The sequence below is a fragment of the Tamandua tetradactyla genome, chromosome 12, assembly GCF_023851605.1.
Source record: "Tamandua tetradactyla isolate mTamTet1 chromosome 12, mTamTet1.pri, whole genome shotgun sequence".
In the NCBI taxonomy this organism is placed as follows: Eukaryota; Metazoa; Chordata; class Mammalia; order Pilosa; family Myrmecophagidae; genus Tamandua; species Tamandua tetradactyla.
This window is the reverse complement of record NC_135338.1, coordinates 25,021,072-25,042,281: the sequence shown is the minus strand read 5'-3', so window position 1 is coordinate 25,042,281 and position 21,210 is coordinate 25,021,072. Positions and strand designations below refer to the sequence as shown.

The following is a 21,210-nucleotide window of genomic DNA, read 5'->3' as shown; positions in this document are numbered from 1 at the left end:
TGCACTTTATGACTTCTCAAAAGGGTAGTGGGCAGCCCAAAGGTGGGAAGAAAGTGACTGGGAAGCACAGCCTTAGGAGATAATCATGGGTTCTTCCTGGTATTCAAGCTCTGTAAGGTAGCCTTTACTTGCTTTTCCAGCCCCTCCCCCCAAACTGCCCCTGTGTCCTTTACCAGACTAGCCCTCATCTACCTTGCTGCTTACCCAAATCATAGTCCTTTTTAAAGTCAGAGCCCATCTTTCCTGCAAAGGTGTACTTTTCTGCTGGGATGTTTCAACACCTCCTGTAATTTCATCACAAAGTTGGCAAATATTATGTACTTTTATGTAAAGAGCCTGTGCAAAGACTGTTATGAGATACAGATTCTGATCTCTCCCTGCCCTTAATTGCCTATTGCTAACTTAGGCGAGGTCCTTGACTTCTCTGAACCTTGGTTTCATGATGTTTAAAATGTGGATGTGAATTACATCCCTGCATTTGTTCAGTATTCTGTGATTTTATGTTTACCTTCTTGTCCCCACTAAATTTTAAGCTCCTGGAGGTTGAAACTTTGTCTTTGTCCATCTTGGTATAGCTCACGACTCTTTGTGTAAGGTTTTATGTGTAGCAGGCATCTAATAACATGAATTGATTGTTTTTTACAAATCACCTTGTTATGGGTGATCGCCAGAGGTAGCTTTGCCATTTTTCTCTTTTCAGCATACGTTTATAACAAAAATTTTGGGTCCAAAATACTGCCTTTTTCCTTTACCAGGTCTACTGTAATGTGATTAATGCCCATAATCCTTTATATGCAATTTTTTTTCTTTATATATATTAGGCAGAACCCCTTCCCCCATGACGTGACCAACCCCTAGCAAATATTCCAAGAAGCTTCCCCCACCCATGATTCCCAGGAAACCCGCAAGCCCACCCCAGGGCAGCTGTCATCTTGAGATAAGCTCCCATTAACCCTGCATGACTACGGCAACATTTAAAATTTAAGCCCCACCAATGAAGAGTTGCCAACTCCTAACTTAGCCCCCTGCTTCCAAAACCAACTCATGGAGACCTGCCAACGTCCCGCTCCCAAACTAAAGAAAGGAAACCCACCGCTTCCCTTCCACTACTTCCTGCCAATCATCCTATATAAGCTGTACCCCTTTCCCTGCTCGGTGCTGTTACCGTCTTAAGCATCAGCCCACCTGCGTGTGGCCTCATGCTAAAGCTCCTTCATCGAGTTCTGGTTGAGTTTTGGTTTCCTCTCCTTCTTCCTGGTCGAGAAACCTATCAATATGCAATTTTGAAATCCAAACCGCTCTAAAACCCGAAAGCTTTTCCTGAACTCATGAAATGACAAAACCTGACCTCAACTGATAATGGGGCAATATTATTTATGCCACTGTGTGTAAATATTCGTAGATTTTATTGCAGAAATATTAACGTGCTTCCCCTGACCCTGCTGCAGAAATTATGTAATTTATGAAATGTGCTCTGCATTAGTTTGTTAAAATCAAAAAAATTCTAGATCCCAGGATTTTCGGATAAGGGATTGTGGTACTGCATGGTGTTTCTCCACCGAGGTGCTATTGGCACTGGCGGGTGGGACAGGTCTTTATGGGGGACTGTTCTAACATCACACCTCCCTGGTTGCCACCCCCTAAATGGTATTGTGACAGCCAAACTCTTTCCCCTCATTTCCAGATGTCCCCTAAAGAGGAAGTGTTACCCTCCTTTGAAATTAGAGAGAATTAGACCTGGTATTCTGTTGACATCTTTAAAGGACAGTTCGGTGGCAGCCTTTTGGAAGTTCTGCCCAGAGGCTTCTCAGTGTAGCAATTTGCCAGGGACGAGGGATTGGTGAACAAAGTACTTGCTACTAGTGCAAAATTTAAGGGCACCAAAGAAACTCAGTAATCACTATAAATAATCTTTTTTATATCTACTTTTCTTTAATTAGAAAAGTTTTAAGTTAACAGGAAAATCATGCAGAAAATAGAATTTCCAAATACCATCCATCACTTCCAGTTTTCCTTATTAATACCTTGCGTTAGTGTGGTACCTTTGTCACAATAGTTGAAGGAATATTATTATAACTGTATTATTAATATTAACTGCAGTCTATAGTTTACATTAGGGTTCACTAGATGTTTTACAACCCTATGGTGTTTGCTTGTTTGTTTTTAAATTTTTATTCTAGTAATATATATGCAACCTAAATTTCCCCTTTTGATCATAATATTTAGCCTTCCAATCCATGATCATGGAGTGTCTTTCCCTTTATTTAGGTTTTCTTTAGTTTCTTTCAGCAATGTTCTGTAGCTTTCCATGTATAAGCCCTTTACATCCTTGGCTACATTTATTCTTAGATATGTGGTTCTCCTGGTTGCTATTACAAATGAATTTTTTTTCTTGATTTTGCTTTCAAATTGTTCATTACAACGTATAGATACACCACTGGTTTTTGACTCTTGATCTGTTACCGGCAAAGGCAGTGGATTCTTTCGCCTGTGCACTCCAACGACCATCTCTCAGTCATTGGAGTTTCAAAGAGAAAAAAGTTCATTACTTTTTTTGTGCATAGTAGGATATCAGATGACCGAACTGCAGTAATTCTGATAGTTTATAGCATTAAAAGATGGGCAGGGTTTAGGATATGAGCACAGTGGCCCTAGGTGATCGAATTATTGAGCACACGCAGATCAATTACGTGCTTAGTCACAGAATATATCTAAGAAAATGGCGGCCTTAATATGATGATGGACTTGATTTTTTATTTTATAATGAGGTATAGATGACTTATGGGTTAGAGTCTAAGCTACTGCACATGTCAGTTGGGCCCATTTTGGTTAGATCCAGTTTCAGTTATCTAAGATAACTTTAGACTTGGGGTGGGTTATTTCTGGGCTGACCCAAGACCCTTCATTAATAAACATTAGGGGCTGTCTTTAGTGAGTATAAGACTCTAAAGTTAAAAAACTGGATAACTGGGTACAAGTGAAGGTTAGTCACAAGGTTTTTACAATCACAAGGGCACAAGATAGAGGCTATACAATCATTATCAGAGATCAAGGCAGCTGGATTACAACTCAAAGATTTCAGGTATTTCCCTCTGTCTACTCTAAGATACCAGAAAGCAAAAAGGAATATCTATATAATAATACATGATCATCCCTTAAATCCTAATTTCTTAGTTACAGATCTTGTACCCTGCCACTTCGCTGAATTCGTCTATTAGTTCTAGTAGCTTTGTTATGGATTTTTGAGAATTTTCTATGTATTAAATCATGTCATCTGCAAATAGAGAAAGTTTTACTTTTTCCTTTCTATTTGGATGCCTTTTATTTTCTTTTACTTGCCTAACTGCTCTAGTTAGAACTTCCAATACAATGGTGACAGCGGGCATCCTTGTTTTGTCTCTAATCTTATAGGGAAAGCTTTCAGTCTTTCACCATTGAATATGTTGTTAGCTGTGGGTTTTTCAGATGTGCCCCTTTTCATGTTGAGAAAGTTTTCTTCTATTCCTAGTTTTCTGAGTGTTTTTGTCAAGATGGGGTGCTGGATTTTGTCAAATGTTTTTTCTGCCTCAGTTGAGATGATCGTATGTACCCCAGGCCCCTGCTTCATTCTGTTAATGTGGTATATTACATTAATTGACTTTTATGTTGATCAACCTTTGCATTCCTGGGTTAAATCCTGCTTGCTCATGAGGTATACTTCCTTTAATGTGCTGTTGAATTAGGTTTGCTAGTAGTTTGTTGGGGATTTTCGCATCTATATTCATAAGAGATATTGGTCAGTCTTTCAGGCTGCCCCCTGATAGATTGGCACCGAGATACAGGCACCCCAGATTGCACATAGGGGTTGCTTTGTCCTCCTCGGGAACAACACTGGGGACTCACAGTGGAAGTATAGGCTGGTTTCACACCATGCAGAGGAGAGGCGCCTGCCATTTTTAAAACTGAGTTTTCTTGATTTGGCACTTGTCCAGTTATTGCACCCCTTTATCTTTTCTGGTGTTTTGAGGAAGGTGGCTCCGCCAGTTTTGCTAGTTGTTCAAGAATTCTGTGGGGAAATGGCACCCTGGAGTGTCCTACGCTACCATCTTGGTTGAACAAAACTCAATTTAAATAATATTTTAATGCAATATTTTAAAATCTCAAAATGAGTGCAGAAACATCCACGTGGAACAAAACGTCAAAATTTAAAATAAAGACAGAATCTAATCCTGCACTTGCACAACTGCCTCACTGGTTTTACCCTAATCCCGACCCTGGTTTCAATATAACTGTCCCATCTGCACCCATAGTTTGCAGATTTGCTTTTTTTTTTTTTTTAACGTTGCATTTCAATATTATTTATCTCGACTACTAAGTTTTTTGGCACCCCCTTAAATTTTGTGCCTGAGTTGAGTGCCTCATTCGTCTCACCCTGGTCCTAACCCTGTCTGGCCCATGGACTAATTCCTGTGTATGACCCGTAAACTAAGAAGGCTTTTTCTCCTCCCAGAGCCATCGCTGTTCCTGGGCCTTTGCATTTCAGTTTCACTTGGATGGAGAGTGAGCTGCTGCAGAGAGGCTTGTACACTTGTTCATGGAGGCATTTCCTCTATCTGGATGTTTCTTTGGAACCTAAAAGAGCTTTTTTCCTCTGCTTCCACCTGGGAAGTGATGCAGCTACTAGTTTGAGAGTCAGCTTGCTCATTAATTCCTGCCGTTTTTCCTTATTTGCTTTTTTTTTTTGCATCCTCGCTCCATATTTGCTTTTTAAATTTAAAATATATGTAAATACTCTTGGAAAAACATGAGAACAATACAGAAATGTGCAATGGTGAAATCTAAAGTGGTCTGTTGTGTTTTATTCATTTTTGATTTGTGTCTTTTTTAATGAGCAAACTGAAAGAAGAGGTGACTCAGAGTTGCATTATTAGAAAAACAAGGCAAAGAATGTCAAAGCCTTACGTTTTTCCACTTGCTATCAGTGCCCCATGTTTTTTCTTCCTTTCTCCCCAGGACCTCAATCCCCAAGTGTCCTCAGATTGTGGACAGCACATCTATCAGTTATCTAGTCCCTTTTGGCTGAAGGGCACATCTTTCTCTTTTTTTTTTCTTTCCACCCCATTGTCATGAGTACCTTATTTGGCATTGATGACCATGCCTGTGGGAATTTAGGTGGCCTCCCCCATTATTAAATAACAGCCCCTTTCAGAGTGCTGAACCGTAAGTATTTCTGGCCCTGCCTTTTTAACCTATTGGAGGTCCTCTGGGATCATTTTTCAATCCCCATTCCTGTCCACAGTTCCTCTTGATATAGCATTTTCCATAAATATACTTAAGCATCCTCTTACATGCTGTTTACTCATCTTCTCGTCCATTAAGGAAGATATTCCCCAGATCAGGCCTGGCACCTATTTCCTTGACTTCTCTAAACACATCTTTGACTCCAGACATTGAACCGTTTGTCATTGCCCTGGCCCTCCTGATGCCTTGTGGTCTTTTACCTGTTGTCGTTATGCTGGAAGATGCTGAGATATAGTATACTTTGAATTAATCAGCGAAATAAAATCTCCCAAAGGTGCCCATTGCGTCCTTTTCTTAAACCCTATAGAATGACCACATTGTCTGTGGACCCATCGTCCAGGAGCTTCGTGTTGGTATCAGTAAAAGACAATTGACAATGTTCCGTGGGCTTGATTGTTTCATTCGTTCACCTCTTCCTCCCTCGCTTCTAGGGACACACAACGTGGAATGTCGCGTCTCCAGCGCCCCTCTTTAGTTTAACAAATATTTGTAATGCCTCTTAATTACCCTGAATCAAATTCATAGATAATATAACCTACCCATATAATTTTAAAAAATTATGTGTGATGGATAATTTTCATGTGTATTCATGGTGATGAATGTACAACTGTGTGATGATATTGTGAGCTATTGATTATATGCCGAGAACGGAATGATCATATGGTAAGGATGTTCGTGTTTGAATGTTATGTTTAAAAAAAAAATTAGAAATTGGGCCACGGTGGCTCAGCAGGCAAGACTGCTTACCTGCCAGGCCAGAGGACCTGGGTTCGGTTCCTGGTGCCTGCCCATGTAAAAAAAAAAAAAAAAATTAAAAATTAAACAGAAAATCAATATAATGCCTTAACTGTAATATAAAGGAGAAATAAAGGCAAAGTTAGTTATAATCATTAGCATATAGTATAATATGTAAATGCTTGGACATGACCACACAGAAGACAGAAAGAAGTCAGATGCCTGGACCTGTCCATAGAATCACCGAGAATGTAACATCTACAAATACCCACAGATACAGGTGTATTCTGTGGATGACTCAAATGCCTGGAGAAGTGCAGCTGGGGTTGACATGATTTTCCAAAATTTGGTGAACAGCTCTTGGGAAAGTTCCAAAGAACAAAAAGCACAGTATCGCTGCAGTTTATACTCTGATGGCATTCCTGGGAAAATTCAGTATACATGAAAACCAGGCAAAAATCCTCTTTGTTTACTTCAGAAAGGGCGTTAGGTTTGTTAAAAGAAAAAAAGGTCACCACCATATTCAAAGCTGCTGTTTCACTGAAGGAGAAACTGCTGGAGCAGGGAAATCTCAAACTGGGGGAGCTGGAGTGAGAGTCCCAATAGCTATCTGATTGCAGCTGCTTATGAAGGCATTTAGGACATTTCTAAGTGGGGGGTTACAATGGCTACCTAGCATTGAAGGTTGTTACTATGGGGGGGGGGTCTAACAAAGCAGGGAACCGATATAAATTGATTAGTATGACATACTTGTCCATTCTGTTAAGCTATTTCTACTGGACTGAAACTGGCTTATCACCAGGTGTTGCTTATCTGCTATTCTGTAGGGTGCTTTCCATTGCTCCATTATCATGGAAAGTCCCTGCTGGTCTATTGTTTTTGTTTTCTGGAAAATCCTCTCTCTAAAGGGGTCCCTCCTGGCAGCACCCAAAACAGATGGCTATTTTATTTAATTTTACAGGTTCTAGAGGCAGATTATTATAAATGGACTTTTCATTTCCGTGAATATGTCCGATAGAGTGTTCTAAAGTCATGTGGGAAAATTCTTCCTTCGGTAAGCCCTTGTGAGAATTGCAAGACCTCCAGCATTGTAGGCCCCCACCCATTAATTGCCAGAACACCCCACCCTTGTGCTGACAGAGCCCCACTCCCACCCCCTAAGGGGTGGCCCCACTGAGAACTGCTGGTCTGTTAGAGGTGCCCAAGACTCTAGAAACCAGGAGACCTGTATTCTGACTTGGCCCACAGTGCTGGATATTGTATGATCTTAGGTAGGTCACATTTAGTCCCGTCTTTGTAAAGGGGATTTTTTTTTTTAACTTTCTTTATTGTATGGTATTATATGTATACAAAGCAAAGAAAGAAAAAAGCAATAGTTTTCAAAGCACTCTTCAACAAGCAATTAGAGGACAGATCCCAGAGTTTTTCATGGGCTACCATACCATCCTCTCAAATTTTTCCTTTTAGCTGCTCCAGAATATAGGAAGCTAGAAGGATTAAATATTTTTTTATCATCACTTTTTCCTTTTCTATGAAAAAATAACATATATACCAAAAAGCAATAAATTTCAAAGCACAGCGCAACAATTAGTTGTAGATTCAGAATTTGGTATGGACTACCATTCCACAATTTTAGATTTTTACTTCTTGCTGCACTAAGATACTGGAGACTAAAAGAAATATCAATTTAATGATTCAGCAATCATATTTGTTTGTTAAACCCTACCTTCTTTGTATAACTCCATCATCACCTTTGATCTTTAGGGGTGTTTGGGCTATGCCCATTCTAACTTTTTCATGTTGAAAGGGGCTGTCACTAATATGGGATAGGGAGAAGGAACTATCTGATGTTCTGGAGAGGTTAGGCCCTTAGGTTTCAGGACTTATCTGGTCCAGAGACCCATTTGGAGGTTGTAGGTTTCTGGAAAGTTACCCTAGTGCATGGGACTCTTGAGGAATCTTATATATTGCCCTAGGTGTTCTTTAGGATTGGCTGGAATGGCCCGATGATTAGGGTTTGGCAGTTAATGATAGGGAGCAAGGGCTAACTGCAGCTGGCGTTAAAGCAACCTCCAGAGTAGCCTCTTCACTCATTTGAGCTCCCTTAGCCATGGATACTTTGTTACACTTCTTTCCCCACTTTTGGTTAGGATGGCATTGTTGATCCCTCCGTTCCAGGGCTGGACTCACCCCTGGGGGTCATCTCCCACACTGCCAGGGAGACTTTCACCCCATAAAGGGGATTTTAATGACCCACATGTCCTGCTTGCCTACAGGTTCACTCTGATACCCTCCTGTGACCTCGGGACAACCCTGGGCATCCGTGGGTTCCCCATAGCATGTGCCCATCCCATCCATAAGTTCTCCCTTGCTGTTTTTTTCTTAGTGTTTAAACATCCTTAGCTTCCTCTAACCTTAAAAAAAAAAGAGGAAGGAGGAAAGATACCCCCTTCATCTCTATTTCTCCAGCAGCTTCTCTCCTTTCCTTCACAAGCAGATTTCTCAGAAGCATCATCTGTGCACATGGTCTTCGTTAATTCCCATCGCTGGCATTCTCCATTCTTACACGGTCACCAGTGACCGCTGTGCAGCTAGCAATTTTCAGTCCCTGCCTGGCTTGCCACGCTGCTGCGGACCATGGCCTCTGTCACTCCCTGTCTCCCCTTCCTGCCAGCCTTCTTCCCCAGGTTCCTCCTGCTTTCCTGGGACTTCCTCAGCCCCTCACAGTGCCCCCACCTCTGTCAGTCCCCAGGTCACCCCTGCGGTTTCCACCCAGCGCTCTCCCCTGCTGTGCTCCCACTGGGGTCCCAAACCTGCCTCCAGCCTCCAGCCGGCACCTCAAACTTAGGGCATCCCAAGGGCAGATTTGTATCTCCTTTATCTTTTCAGGGAATGACCAACATGAAGTCTGGAGGTCATCTTCCTGGACTCCTCCCTCTTTCTCTCGGCTCTCCTTTTACCCCCCCACCCCCGCCCACCACCGCCACTGTAAATCAGCCACTGTTTTCTCAGTCCTGCTTTCTTACTTGTTTATTTATTTTTTGTTTGCTGTACGGCGAGGTCACATTTCATTATTTTTCCATGTGAGTATCCCATTATTGCAGCACCATTTGCTGAATTTTTGTTTGTTTGTTTTGCTTGCTTGTTTGTTTGTTTTTGGGGAAGTGCATGGACCGGGAATCGAACCCGGGTCTCCGTGGTAGGCGAATATTCTACCACTGAACCACCCTTGTACCCCCTGTTTGTTTATTTATTACAGCAGCTGTAGGATCACAGAAAAATCACACGGAAAGTACAGAGTTCCCACATGCCTTTCCATCCCACTACACGTAATCCCTAACACACTTTGGCATTAGTGTGGTTCGTTTGTTTCAATTGATGAACCGATATTATCATAATTATGTTATTAACTAAAGTCCATGGTATATATTAGGGTTCACTCTTTATGTTGTACAGTTCTATCAATTTGTGTGTGTGTAAGAACATAGATCCAACATAAAATTTCCCATTTTAGCCACTTTCAAGTCTACAATTCATTGGCATAAATTACATTCACAGGTTCTACTACCCTCACCGGCATCCATTACTCAAACTTCTCCATAGCTCCCAACAGAAATGCTGTACCCATTAAGCATTAACTCCCTGCTCCCCAAGTCAGATTAGAGTCCCATATGTAATTAAAAACAAACATAATTCTAAATTATAATTTTTAAAATTGTGTTTTTAGAAACAACAAATTTTACATACGTGCTGAAGCCAAAATAGCTTCTTTTTTATTCTCTCCTCTTTGGAGGAATTTTTTTTTCAGCCCCTGGGTTGCCAGTGAGCTACCCATGAGTTCAGAGTTCCAGTTGTACAATCTAGAGCCGTCTATAATGGCAGCTTCTTGTGGTCTGGGCCACAGGAATACCTGGGGTATTACACATACCTTGTGGTGCAAAATAGGTGCTGTGTTAATGTTTTAATGAGTGTGAATGAATGCATAAATAATGAGATGAACTTGAAAGGGCACATTTAAGTAAAGAACACCATAAGAATGTAAGCTATTATTATTAATAGTTTTCTGGTGTTTGATGTTATAGTAGAATTTCCAAGATTTTGTATGTCTATGTTTTAAAAACAACCAGCCCCGCTATCATGCTTTGGCTTTCATTTTCCAGCCTACTTCTCATTCAGCAGTCTGCACATACAAGAAGCACATAAGGCCTTCTGAATTTGAAAATAAATGAATTTGCACAATATGATGGTTTGCTGGAATCCCTTTAGCTCTCAGAGAACCTCGCCCTGCCATGTGGCTGCACGCTGTCTAAAGTGAGAGGCAGGCGTGGACCCGGGGAGGGAGGCTGTGCCCTGTCCAGGAAGCTTACTTTGGAGTTAGGTGAAGTATCTTGGAAAGGGGACACCCACCCTAGAAAGTGGGTGTGAGGTTTCAGAAGGGAGGAGCGTGCCAGACAGGTTGAGAGGTCTAGCAACAAAAGTTTTTTAGAAATGAAATACCTAAATAATATTCAAGCCAAAAGACCGTGGCTTAACAAGTATAACCGGACTCATCACTGTGGAACTGTGGACAAAACAAGTGTCAAAACATCTCCAGGAAATATTAACTACATTTAGAAATAGACCCAAAAGCCTCATCCTGTCCTCTTGCACCAATATGGAGGTCTTCTAGAAATAAAGAAAGAGGAGGTGAGGGGCAACTAGAAGGGGAATTGCGTCCATGAGGACAATTTTAGCAGACAGAAGTCCCAGAACTAGGACTTCTGTGGCCAGTGGAGACATCTAATGACATGTGGTTCTCTCTGAACTCACTCTCCATATCTGTTCCGCCCCGACCCCACGCCCTGTCCTGATGGGAGGATCCCCCTGCTGTTTTTTCTCAAAACCTTTTATTTGGAAATAATTTCAGACTTACAGAAAAATTGCGAGGATAATTTAAAGAGCACCCAGATAGCTAGCCTCTATCCAGATTCACCTATATTTAACATTGAGCCCCATTTGCTTTATCATTTATGTTCTCTCTTTGTCTCTCTAAAATTTTTTTCTGAACCATTTCAGAGTAAGTTGATGTTATTGTGGCTCTTTATCCCTAAATATTTCAGTATGGTTTCCTAAGGACATTCTTTTACACAACCTTCAGTAAATTAAACATTGATACCATACTTTATCTAATCTTCTAGTTGTATTCCAGTTTTGTTAATTGTCCCAGTAATTGTCCTTGATAGCATTTTTCTTCCCCTCTCCAGATTGGGATCAGTCTAGGAGCACATATTGCATTCAATTGTTGGGTCTCTTTAGTTTCCTTTAATCTGCAGTTCCTCAGCCATTGTCTTTTACGACATCAACATTTTTAAGGAATACATGCTCTGCTTCCTTCTTTTTTTTTTTTTAAATAGAATGTTCTTCCATTTGGATTTGTTTTATTCGGTTCACCCCTGTCCTTTGGCTGTGGTTTAGACTCTGGTTTATGCCTTCCTGGCAGAAAGAGACATGAGTGATGGTGCATCCTTCTCAGTATTTCACATCCAGAGGCACTTGATGTCCACTGCCCCTTATGTGTGATGTTATGTTTGATCACCCAGTCAGATTGTTCTCCAGTTTCTTCACCCTATATTTACTATTTTCGCCTTGCTACTAAGAAGCAATCTGTTGGGAGATGCTTTAAGACCACATAAACATCCTAAAACTCTCAACAAAATTTTCCTCTAGATCTACCAGCCATTCCTCTGGGTTTGCAGGTGTTCTGGATTCTAGCCCAAGGGGTAGAAGTTCAAAGCCCTCCAGGACCAGATAGCATTTGGAGTATTTCCCATATGGGAGGGCCTAGCTGTGTGGGCCCCACCCTGTTGAGTAACCACTTATCAACAATCATTTGCCTCTTCCCACTCCTACCAGGAACAGAAGCCCATTTGTCATTCACTCAGTTGACCTAGAAATGTTATTACGAAAGCTACTACTCAACTTTATTTGGATACAGTGGGGTATAAAAAGAAGTCTGGTGCCCTCTCTGTGTGTTTAAGAGCTTGTGATCAAGTTGGACAGACAAGAGTTGGACTCACCGAAAGGTAAAGGTCATATAAGTTGTCAGTACTGTGAGGGCACAGGACAGCTTAATAGCCTATGGTCCTGGAGGATTAGATGCCCTAAGGAGTTGGGGAGGACAAAAAAGAGATTACTCTTCATCAACAAGGGTAATCTTTTGAGTGGCCATTGATAGATGGACCAACGTGGGTAGACAGAAAGGAGAAGGTAAGGGCGTTCTAGGGGCAGGTGGAGCGGGCAGAGAGATTGTGAGCAGACTCAGAGGTGGGAGCCCGTGTGGCTGACTGGGGGACAGTGAGATGTGGACCAGTCTGAGTAATGCAAGAGACAGGATCCTCTATTTCCTTTTTTTTTGCAAAGTTCATTCAGCAAAATTTTATTAAGCACCTACATTCTGTGAGGCATTTTAAAAAATAACTTTTCCGACTCTAAAAGTAATGTATGTTCACTACAGGAAGTTCAAAAAAATAGAAATATGTAAAAAAATATATAAAGAAAAGTTTGATAATGTCATTCTTTCATCCAGAGATAGCCATTGTTAAACATGGTATATTTATTTCTTAGATCTTTAGCTTTTTTTTGTTTTATGGATGCAGTAGCCCAACCCATCCCTCCAAAGATATTTTATCATACTTTTAAAAACATCTCATTCTGTTGGCGCGATTAATTTTGTTTTCAAGCTAGAACTTCTGTTTTAAATTTGATGCTTCCTTCATGGCATTGGTTTTTCCCCAATGTCTGGTGTGTCTTTTGGTTGGTGTGCCTCTTCGTATTTTCATGTTCTCCAGCCACCTCTCTGTGAATGCTGATTCTATGCGCCTGCGCCAGCTTCCCCTGGTTGTAGACAGGAAGGGGGTGAACCTGATGGAGACTGGTGGGAGCCGGGCTGGTGTCTGTCACCGGTCACCTGGGCCTCTGCCTTGGCTTTCTACCCCCGTGTCCCCATTCATGGTCTGGCGTGCAGACCCATTGCTTGGAAAGATGGGGAGGAGTCAACTTGCCTGGTTATTCCGAATCCAATAACCAAGCACTCAGACCTCCTCCTGGGCCTTGTCTCTGGAACCCCCAGAGACGTTCTTCTGACAGCATAGAACCTCTAGCCACATTGCTTGGGCTCAGTTCCTAGCCTTTGCATTTATTTACACTGTGACTTTGGGGAACCTATATAACCTCTTAGGGTCTTATTTATAAAGTATGGATAATGGTCTCTTCTCAATGGATAATGGTCTCTTCTCAATGGATTATGAGGGTTAAATGAGATAATATATACCAAAGTGTCTGGTACACAGTGTCTGGCGCATAATATGTGTTGTATGAGTGTTAGCTAGTAGTAGGAGTAATATTTTATGGTTTTATTATTTTTAGTTGTAGCTTCATCATTTTATTTTCATCTGCCTTCTATCTTCGGGAAGTATCTATAATTGCTGGACCATCGATGGTATTTCTTCCTGTTTTGGTTTTTTTTTTTTTTGTACTTTAATGGATTTATTCTTTGTAGAAAATGTCTTTTCTATCATTTCTGGTTTGTGGGGAAGGCAGGTATATGTCCTTGGCCTGCCATCTTGTTAGAATCTTCCATTTCCTTCAAGTTCTTTTTGTGTGCATCTGTACGTGTGCTTTTCTCTGTTTATTATCTGTAATAAATAATATATACATGCATACATATGTTGTTGTGGTATGTATCAGCTCACCTGCCAGCCTGGCCCAGAGCAAGGTTTGCCACGCAACCTGAGTCACCGGATGCTGTCTCATCGCTTGGTAGGACTGGGAGGTGATGAGCTCTCTTCCTGTCCGTCCTAGGGCTGATTTGAGGCTGTCCTATTGAACGTAATGTAGCCTCTGTTTTCTTTGTCAAAAGGAATGTTAATTATTTTCAGCAGTCTAATTAAGGGGCTAATGAGAGGCTGACCGAGATAACATTCCCTTTAATTACTCTTGCAGAAGTGCTGTTTAGGGCCATATTTTGAGCTGATTGCGAGGCTCTGTGCTTTTCCTGAAGCTGGCACTGTCCACCAAGAGGCAGAGGGAGAGGAGGGGGCAGGATTGCTGGCACTAAAGGCTCTTGGGGCAGGTGGCTTGGGTGGCTGGGGTCAGTGCCCAGCCAAGTTCACGCGGCCTCTCCTCTTGGCCATTGCTTGAAATAAAAGGACAGACCAGGTTGGGTCAGTTCTGAGCAGAGGGCAAATGCCGCAGCTCCTCCAAACCACTCTCATTCTGCAGTCTTCTCCCCAGTTCAACTGCCCCTTCAGGGTCCTCCAGGCTGGGACCTTCACTCTTGGAAGACCGGTACCCTGCCTTTTCCCCATTAAATAAATGGGTATTGAGTCCCTGCTGTATGCTAAGTATTATCCAAGTCATGGGGATGCAAAAATAAAAAACTCAAGAGCCAGATAGTTTTCTAAAACAAAATTTTGACCATTGGCCTCTCCCTCTTTGCCAGAAAAAACTGCCACATGTCTGCATTCTGACTCCAACCACCTTACCAGGTTTATCTTCTGTGCCATGGCCTTCATGTGATTCTGACGTGGTATCTTTCAAGCACTGGGCCTTGCTGAGCAGGTTCTGGGAAGGCGGCCTCCTCAGGTCACTTGGTGGATTTGAGTAGGTTCTAAGGGGTGACTCACATGAGAGTCTCTGCCATAAAAAGCTATTTTCAACTGTAAGTGGCCCATTGCTTAAATCAAGTGTCCTTCGTTCCTGTACTCATGTCCCCATCTCGTGAGTGGTGTAAGGGAAATGAAGCACTGGTAAGACCTTGACCCCCTCATTTCCTAGATGTGGTCTTAGGCAAGGTGCTTAACCTCTTTGAACTTCACTTGTGTCCTGAGTAAACTGGGGTTAATGCCTGCCTCATGGGCTTGAGGAGGAGACAACCCATGTGAAAGCTGCTTGGCACATAGAACGTGCTCAATAAATGGTTTAGAGTTTGTAGACATTCTAAGCAGCACTGCTAATCTAAGTTATAGCTAGAGACTCAAGGGCTGGCCTCATTCCCCAATAGCCAGGGACCTCTCCTGGCCTCTTGGATCTAAGTCACTCTTCAGAAAGTCAGTAGTGCCTTTCATGGAAGAAAGATTAAGATTCTCCATATTTCACAGTGGCAGCCTTGAGCCTGAGGGAGAGAGGAGAGCAGAGGTATCTGTTCAGAAAGCATTTGCAAGAGCATGGAAGGAGAGCTCAGTGCTGTACTTCCAGTAGAGTAGTCTGTACTTGGTAGCCTTCTGGTCACTCCTTGATAAGTTCTAGAGTGGTGCTATCCGATAGAACTTTCTGTGATGATTTGCACTGTTCAGAATTGTGTACACTAGCCACCTGTAGCTGTCGAGCACTTAAAATGTACCTAGGGCAACTGAGGGACTAATTTTTTTTTTTCATGGGCAGGCACCGGGAATCGAACCCAGGTCTCCAGCATGGCAGGCAAGAATTCTGCCACTGAGCCACCATTGCACCGCCCTAAAGTTTTAATTTGATTCATTTTTAGTTTTAAATTTAAATAGCCACATGTGGCTGGTGGCATTCAAATTGGGTAGCATAAGTTCTGGAGTTTTTAGAAAAAAATAATCTATTTGAGCACTACCTGTTCTTTTTTATTATTAATTATTTTTTAAAATTAGAGTTGTTGTAGGTTTACATAAAAACCATGCATAACATACAGGGTTCCCCTCTGCCACCCTATTATTAACCCCTTATGTTAGTGTGGAACTTGTGTTACAATTGATGGTAGCACATTTTATCATTGTACTATTAACAATAGTCCTTGGTTTGTCTTGTGCCTTGTCTCCGGGCCTCTGTCCTCATGCATCCTGTTTGCAAAAGATAATCAAGGTTATTTGCTTGTTGACAAGGTTCAGGCCAGTCATCCCTTGCCATTCATTCCCTGTACCTGTCAGAGGGAAAGGACAAAGTCTGGCGGTAACTAGAAGGGCGATTTGGTGCCCTGGGGCTACAGCCATCCTGCTGTGCTTGATCCACCTTGCTAGGCATCTCACCATTTTTATTCTCAGTTCTTCTCTTTCTTTCCTGCAAAGGGCAGAGCCATTGGTTTTTACAGCAACAGAGGTGGGCAGGAGATGCTCAGGTGTGTGACTCTGGTGCCGCCCAGGTGTGTTCCCGGTGGGGGGTGATCACCTGTGTCACTCAGGCTTTTCTGATATGCACGTGACAGAAAACCCAACAAATGAGCAAAATGAGATTATTACTTGCTCATGAAACTGAAAAGGCTTGTTTAGAGATAATATACTGGGATAAGATAAAATTTCTCACATTCTTTTGTTCCCAGGCAGATGGAAATTCCAGGCTGTCAGTCAAAGGATTTCACTTTCTCTTCATTCATTAACAAACGCAGTGCCAAACAACAGCTGACTAGGACTCGCCCAGTTTTTAGACCTTCCTGTAGGGGAGGGGTCGTCAGCTGACTCACCACGTTCACTCGGCACCTGGGGGCTTTGCCCTGGCTGACCTGTCACTGTAGGGGCTACTGGGTGCCTTTTATAAGGGGGGGGGGGTGGTGCCTGAACTTTAATTACTCTCCCTGGGACAGAAACCTGGGCTCTGTGGTAATATCCAATTATCACTTTCCTGGACTTGTTTGGGGTGCAAAGGGACACATCTCTCCCTATTCTAATTATAGAGACACTCATTAAAGGAACAAGCAAGCAGGATTCCTAGACAAAACGTACTGCATGTGTTCCTTCCTCACTGCAGGTGTGTGTGATCTCTTTATGGAAGTAGGTTGGCAGTACCTTGATTGAAAATAGCAGCCAGCAGTTCCAGGGCATGAATGCCATTTGCTTCCCCTTAGAGGGAAAATGCATTTCTTGGCAGTGTCAGGGGCCTTCAAGCCCCATTAAGGGGATTTTCCAAGGAATGTCCCTTACAGCTCGATCCAGGGGTCAATAGATGCTACTGGGACCTGGCATCTCTCTCTTTCAGACTACTTCCCTTCTCAGCCTATCAGCGCAGGCTTACATCCCTGCAGCTTCAAGTCCTGTGAGAAGAGAGCACCTCGTTTCTGGTCGCTATAACCAAAGTCCCAGGATTGACTCTGATTGGAGCATGCGCCCACCTGTGAACCAATCACTGAGTCCGGGGAATGCCAGGCTGCGATTGGCCAGGCCTGGATCCTGTGTTCACCGCCCTGGGCAGGGCATCATCTGCGTCCCACCCATCTTGAGTCCGGCTACTCTGGCTTGCTGTTTCGCAAACTTAAGTTTGTTTCTACTCCAATAAGCTTAATGCATTTTCACATACTGTTGCTTTTGCCTGGAATGCCTTTCCCAAAGCGATTTGCGTGGCTTCTTCTCATGCTACCTCTCTAGAGAAGACTCACTCTCCAGAGCCTGGTTTCTTCCCATCCTCCATCATGCCTTCCCTTCATGGCACAATATCAGAAATTGGAGTGTGTTGGCTTGCTTACTTATTGTCTGTCTCCCCCACCAGCCTGTGAGCTCTGTGGGGGCAGGAGCAGTGACTCGTTTGCACCTCGTACGGTGTCTGGCCTTCAGTGGATACTCACTATCTGCTGGAATACAACCTCTCACATAAACAGGCCAGCTAGTACAGGACTTCTTGGCTCCCTGGAGCGGTTTGACTGCCGAAGGCTGCGGAAAGCAGGGCCTCGGGGTCAGGCTGTTGAGGCGTTCCAGGCTCGTCCTCTGAAAGACCCACTGGGCTTTTTTCTGCTCCGATTGGTGCAGCCACTAAGGGGAGGTGTCCCTGTTGCTCCTGAAGGTGTGGTGAGGTGGGGTAACCCATGGGTCACGCGAAGGACATGGGCAACCATGGGGAAAACTGAATGAATTCCTAGTCACCCTGTTGATGAGGCTCTGAGGCCATTCCTGCCCATTTCCAGCTGACGGGAGGAGACTCACTGGTGTCACATGATGAGGATTCCATGGCCCCTCGGCTGCGGTCTGATGGGCTCTGCATCGGGGATTATTGATGGGGACGGGGGGAGGCAGTTCTTTACAGTAACACATGCCTCGCTCTGGGATGGCAGCCAGGCAGCTAATTAGGGAGCCTAGCAGCTGTCTAGCCTTTCAGACCGCAAGCAGCAGCAACTCAGTGCCAGGGGTTGGGATGGGAGGGAGAGGAAGGGGGCACGGGGTGACAGACCACCCTCCGAGGAGAAGGGGCTGTTCAGAGTGGGATGTTGGGAAGGATGTACAAGGTAGAGTGGGCTAGATGGGCAGGAGGAAGGTTGGAGAGAAAGATGACAGGGCAAGGTAACCTCCAGGTGAAGGAGAAAAAGGGGTGGCGAGATGTCCTGCAGGTAGGACAATCCAGATTCTAAGTCCAGGGTGAGGCTGGCACAGAGCTGAATGACAAGGCCATGTAAGTGGAGCAGCAGCATCCTGTTTTCCATCTCTACCCTCGCCTCTGCCCATCTTACCTGTGTTAGGCCTCTCCAGGCAGGGCTTCCTCCTTGCTTCTCAGGGGAGCTAACCAGACACAGCCTCTCAGCTGGGAAAGTGTGGATTGCACTTATAGCCGAACATAGCAGCGCTTTGATTTGGGAAGTGACCAAGTCCACTTGTGTTCAGAGCTGGTCTTACTACAGGATAAGCAAAGGCAGTTTGTTCTGGGTCATATGGGAAGAAAACTGGGGAACTTTGAGTAATGAGGGAGTCCCCCAGTGAGTCTTTGGAGCATCTTCTCTCTATTTTGTGGACACCAGGGGCAGAACTGATCTGGGGAGAGTTAAGGAAGAGAAGAGAGGAAGAGAAAAGGCGAATAATTGCCTGTACCCTTCCTGACTCCAGCCTTAGGTTTTGGAGCCATGGAAATGGAGGGCTGAGGAGATTTGGTTTTTAGGTTTTGGACAGAGATGTCGAGACTCAATACTGCAAGCCAAGCTTACTCTAAAGAGGTATAGGAGAGGAGAGAGAATGATGCAGAGGGAATTTCTTGCCAAGCAGTTGCTGGCTCAACCTCTTTGGAAAATGAATCCTACGTGCATGAAACTGGATGTGCCTTTTGAAAGTGCAAACACATTGTAGAAATAACAGAATAGCTCTTCTCTGACCTGAACCCAAAGTTGGCCCCTTGCCTGCTGTGCGTCAGGGATGCTGGGATGCTGCATCCCTGTCCCAGTCCTCCCCGCGTAATATTGGACATGTCTTCTGTAGCATCCAGACTCAAACCACCCAATCGTTCATTCACATTTCCACCTCTCAGTCCACATGATGGCTCTTGGAGGTGGGAGAAGGATAGAGAGTGCTCTCCTTTCTTCTCTCATCTATAGGGAAATCGCTGACCATGGTAAACCAACATTTATGGTGCTTTGTGGGAGAGCCTTTCCTGGATGGTGGCCTAAAAATTAGAGAATTCCAAACTTTATTGTTTTGGGTTAACAACAGTGGATGGTGCAGTCACCCAAGAATTTAACTGGACCGTTCTCCCCCTTGTCCATCCATGTCCTCAGAAATCCCATGGCCTCAACGAAGTCATAGTGTGGTGGGAGGAACCGCCACAGACACATAAGAAATAATTTTAACATGGGACCACGTGTTCGAGTAGAAGGATGTTCCGAGTCCTGTGGGACCATCTGTCATGGACCCACTGGGAAGATGTCACAGAGGAGTGAGGGTCCAGGAGGAGGAGTGGGAGTGGGTGGGCTGCAGAGGAGGGAAGGGGAAGGAAGTGCTTTTCGGTTAGAGGATGAGGCTTGAAACTGCACCTGTTCCGTGGCTCCCAGGAGCATGCCAGGCATGGTGACAGAGAAGCTAGCTGGACAAACAGCTCTATGTTTACAAAATAAGCAGTTTACATAATGGACTAAGTAGATTACTTTGAGGGGAAGACATGTGCAGGCGGACGTGGGTCTTAAGAAGGAGATTAGCAGCAGTGCGGAGGCGTGCTGCCGGGGAGTGGTGACCTGGGCGACCAGAATTGGAATCTGTGCAGATTTGACCCAATCTCTTAACGCCCTGAGCCCCAGTGTTTATCTCTAAAACAGGGATGATAAGTCCTGCCGTCCACCTCTCAAGATTGCTGGGAGAAGCATGAGAGAGGATATACCTGATAAAGTGTCAGTCCTTTCCACATGCTACTTGTTATTAGGGTTCCTCACACGCTCATCTGCCCCTAGAACTTCTGTCCCGTTTCGGGTCTGCAAAGTCTGCAAAGGAGCCTCGTGTTTCCTGTTCCGACGACCTGCTCTTGGGAGCTGGCGCATGTCTGAGAAGGCTTGTCCTTGGAGGCAGAGGTGGATGTGGGCTGTCGTTGGGGGAAGCGGCCGTGTCCAGGAGAGGCCTGCCCAGGAGAGGTCCTGTGCTGATGCTGCGGCTTTGTCTGCTAGGATGGCGCTTCAGTCTCCAATGGGCTTCCGAGGCCAACTGCAGCCACCGGCGGGCCGTGCTGGCAGGATGTGGTCTTTGAGTTCTGTTTCTGTTTTGGTTTTGACTGGTGCTATTGAAATGGCCTGCTTAGGGCCCAGGCAAGAGGAAGCACCCGTGGGTGAGAGTTCACCTCCTTGGCCCTGGGTCATGATGGTGCTGCGGCTGCTGCTGCTGCTGCTGGTGGGTGGCGCCAGGCAGGCCCCGTTAAGGCCCTTTCCTCCAGCTGATGGGTACATACTAGAGTGTCCCCTGTATATCACCAGGCTGCGGGACCGAGGCAGGGCTATCCCCTGATCCCGGTGGGGCGGGCAGTGTGGAGATGCGAGGAGGATGGACAGGTTGCAGGGCGGGGTGGGGGCGTGGTTCCTGTTTGTGGAGGAGCTGCAGAGGGGCTCACTGCACCGCACACCCTCCGCCCTTTACTCCTTCCAGGGCAGAGGCCCTGAGGAGACCCTGGGACGGGCACCCAACTCACAGAGCCATGGCACCCCCTACCTCTCACAAGGTTTGGCTCCCCCAACCCGGCCTTTTCACCTCTCCTGGGCACCCCCCCTGCTGCCTCACTAGCTGTCAGCCTTAGGGACCAATAGCCCGAGTCACCCCTGCTCAGAGCACCCGGGGCAGGGCGAGGCGGTGGCAGTATACATTAGCACAGGTGTGACTCTGCCTTCCACCCGACTGGACCGGCTGGGCGTGGAGCTGAGTTGCAAAGCCCCACCCCCAGCCACACACTGCCCTCAGTTTGGGGGTAATTCGTCTGTCCTTCTACAGAGCCCTGAGCTCTGTCTTTGCCCATGTGCAAGGTGCTATATCCAAG

At 44.6% G+C, this 21,210-nt stretch overlaps 1 protein-coding gene across 18 annotated transcripts in view; it reads left to right on the top strand.

Annotated features, from left to right (window-relative positions):
- TMEM229B (transmembrane protein 229B) overlaps nt 1–21,210 on the top strand; it is a 42,518-nt gene that overhangs the window by 9,973 nt on the left and 11,335 nt on the right. The window contains exon 1 of one of the 18 annotated variants that reach the window (XM_077122790.1): nt 9,140–12,077. The exons of 16 other annotated variants lie outside the window; for them this stretch is intronic. The gene's annotated coding sequence lies outside the window, so the exon portion shown is untranslated. Of the gene's footprint in view, nt 1–9,139; nt 12,078–21,210 lie in introns of those variants that run through there. One more of the 18 variants, XM_077122781.1, reaches the window with a different exon arrangement.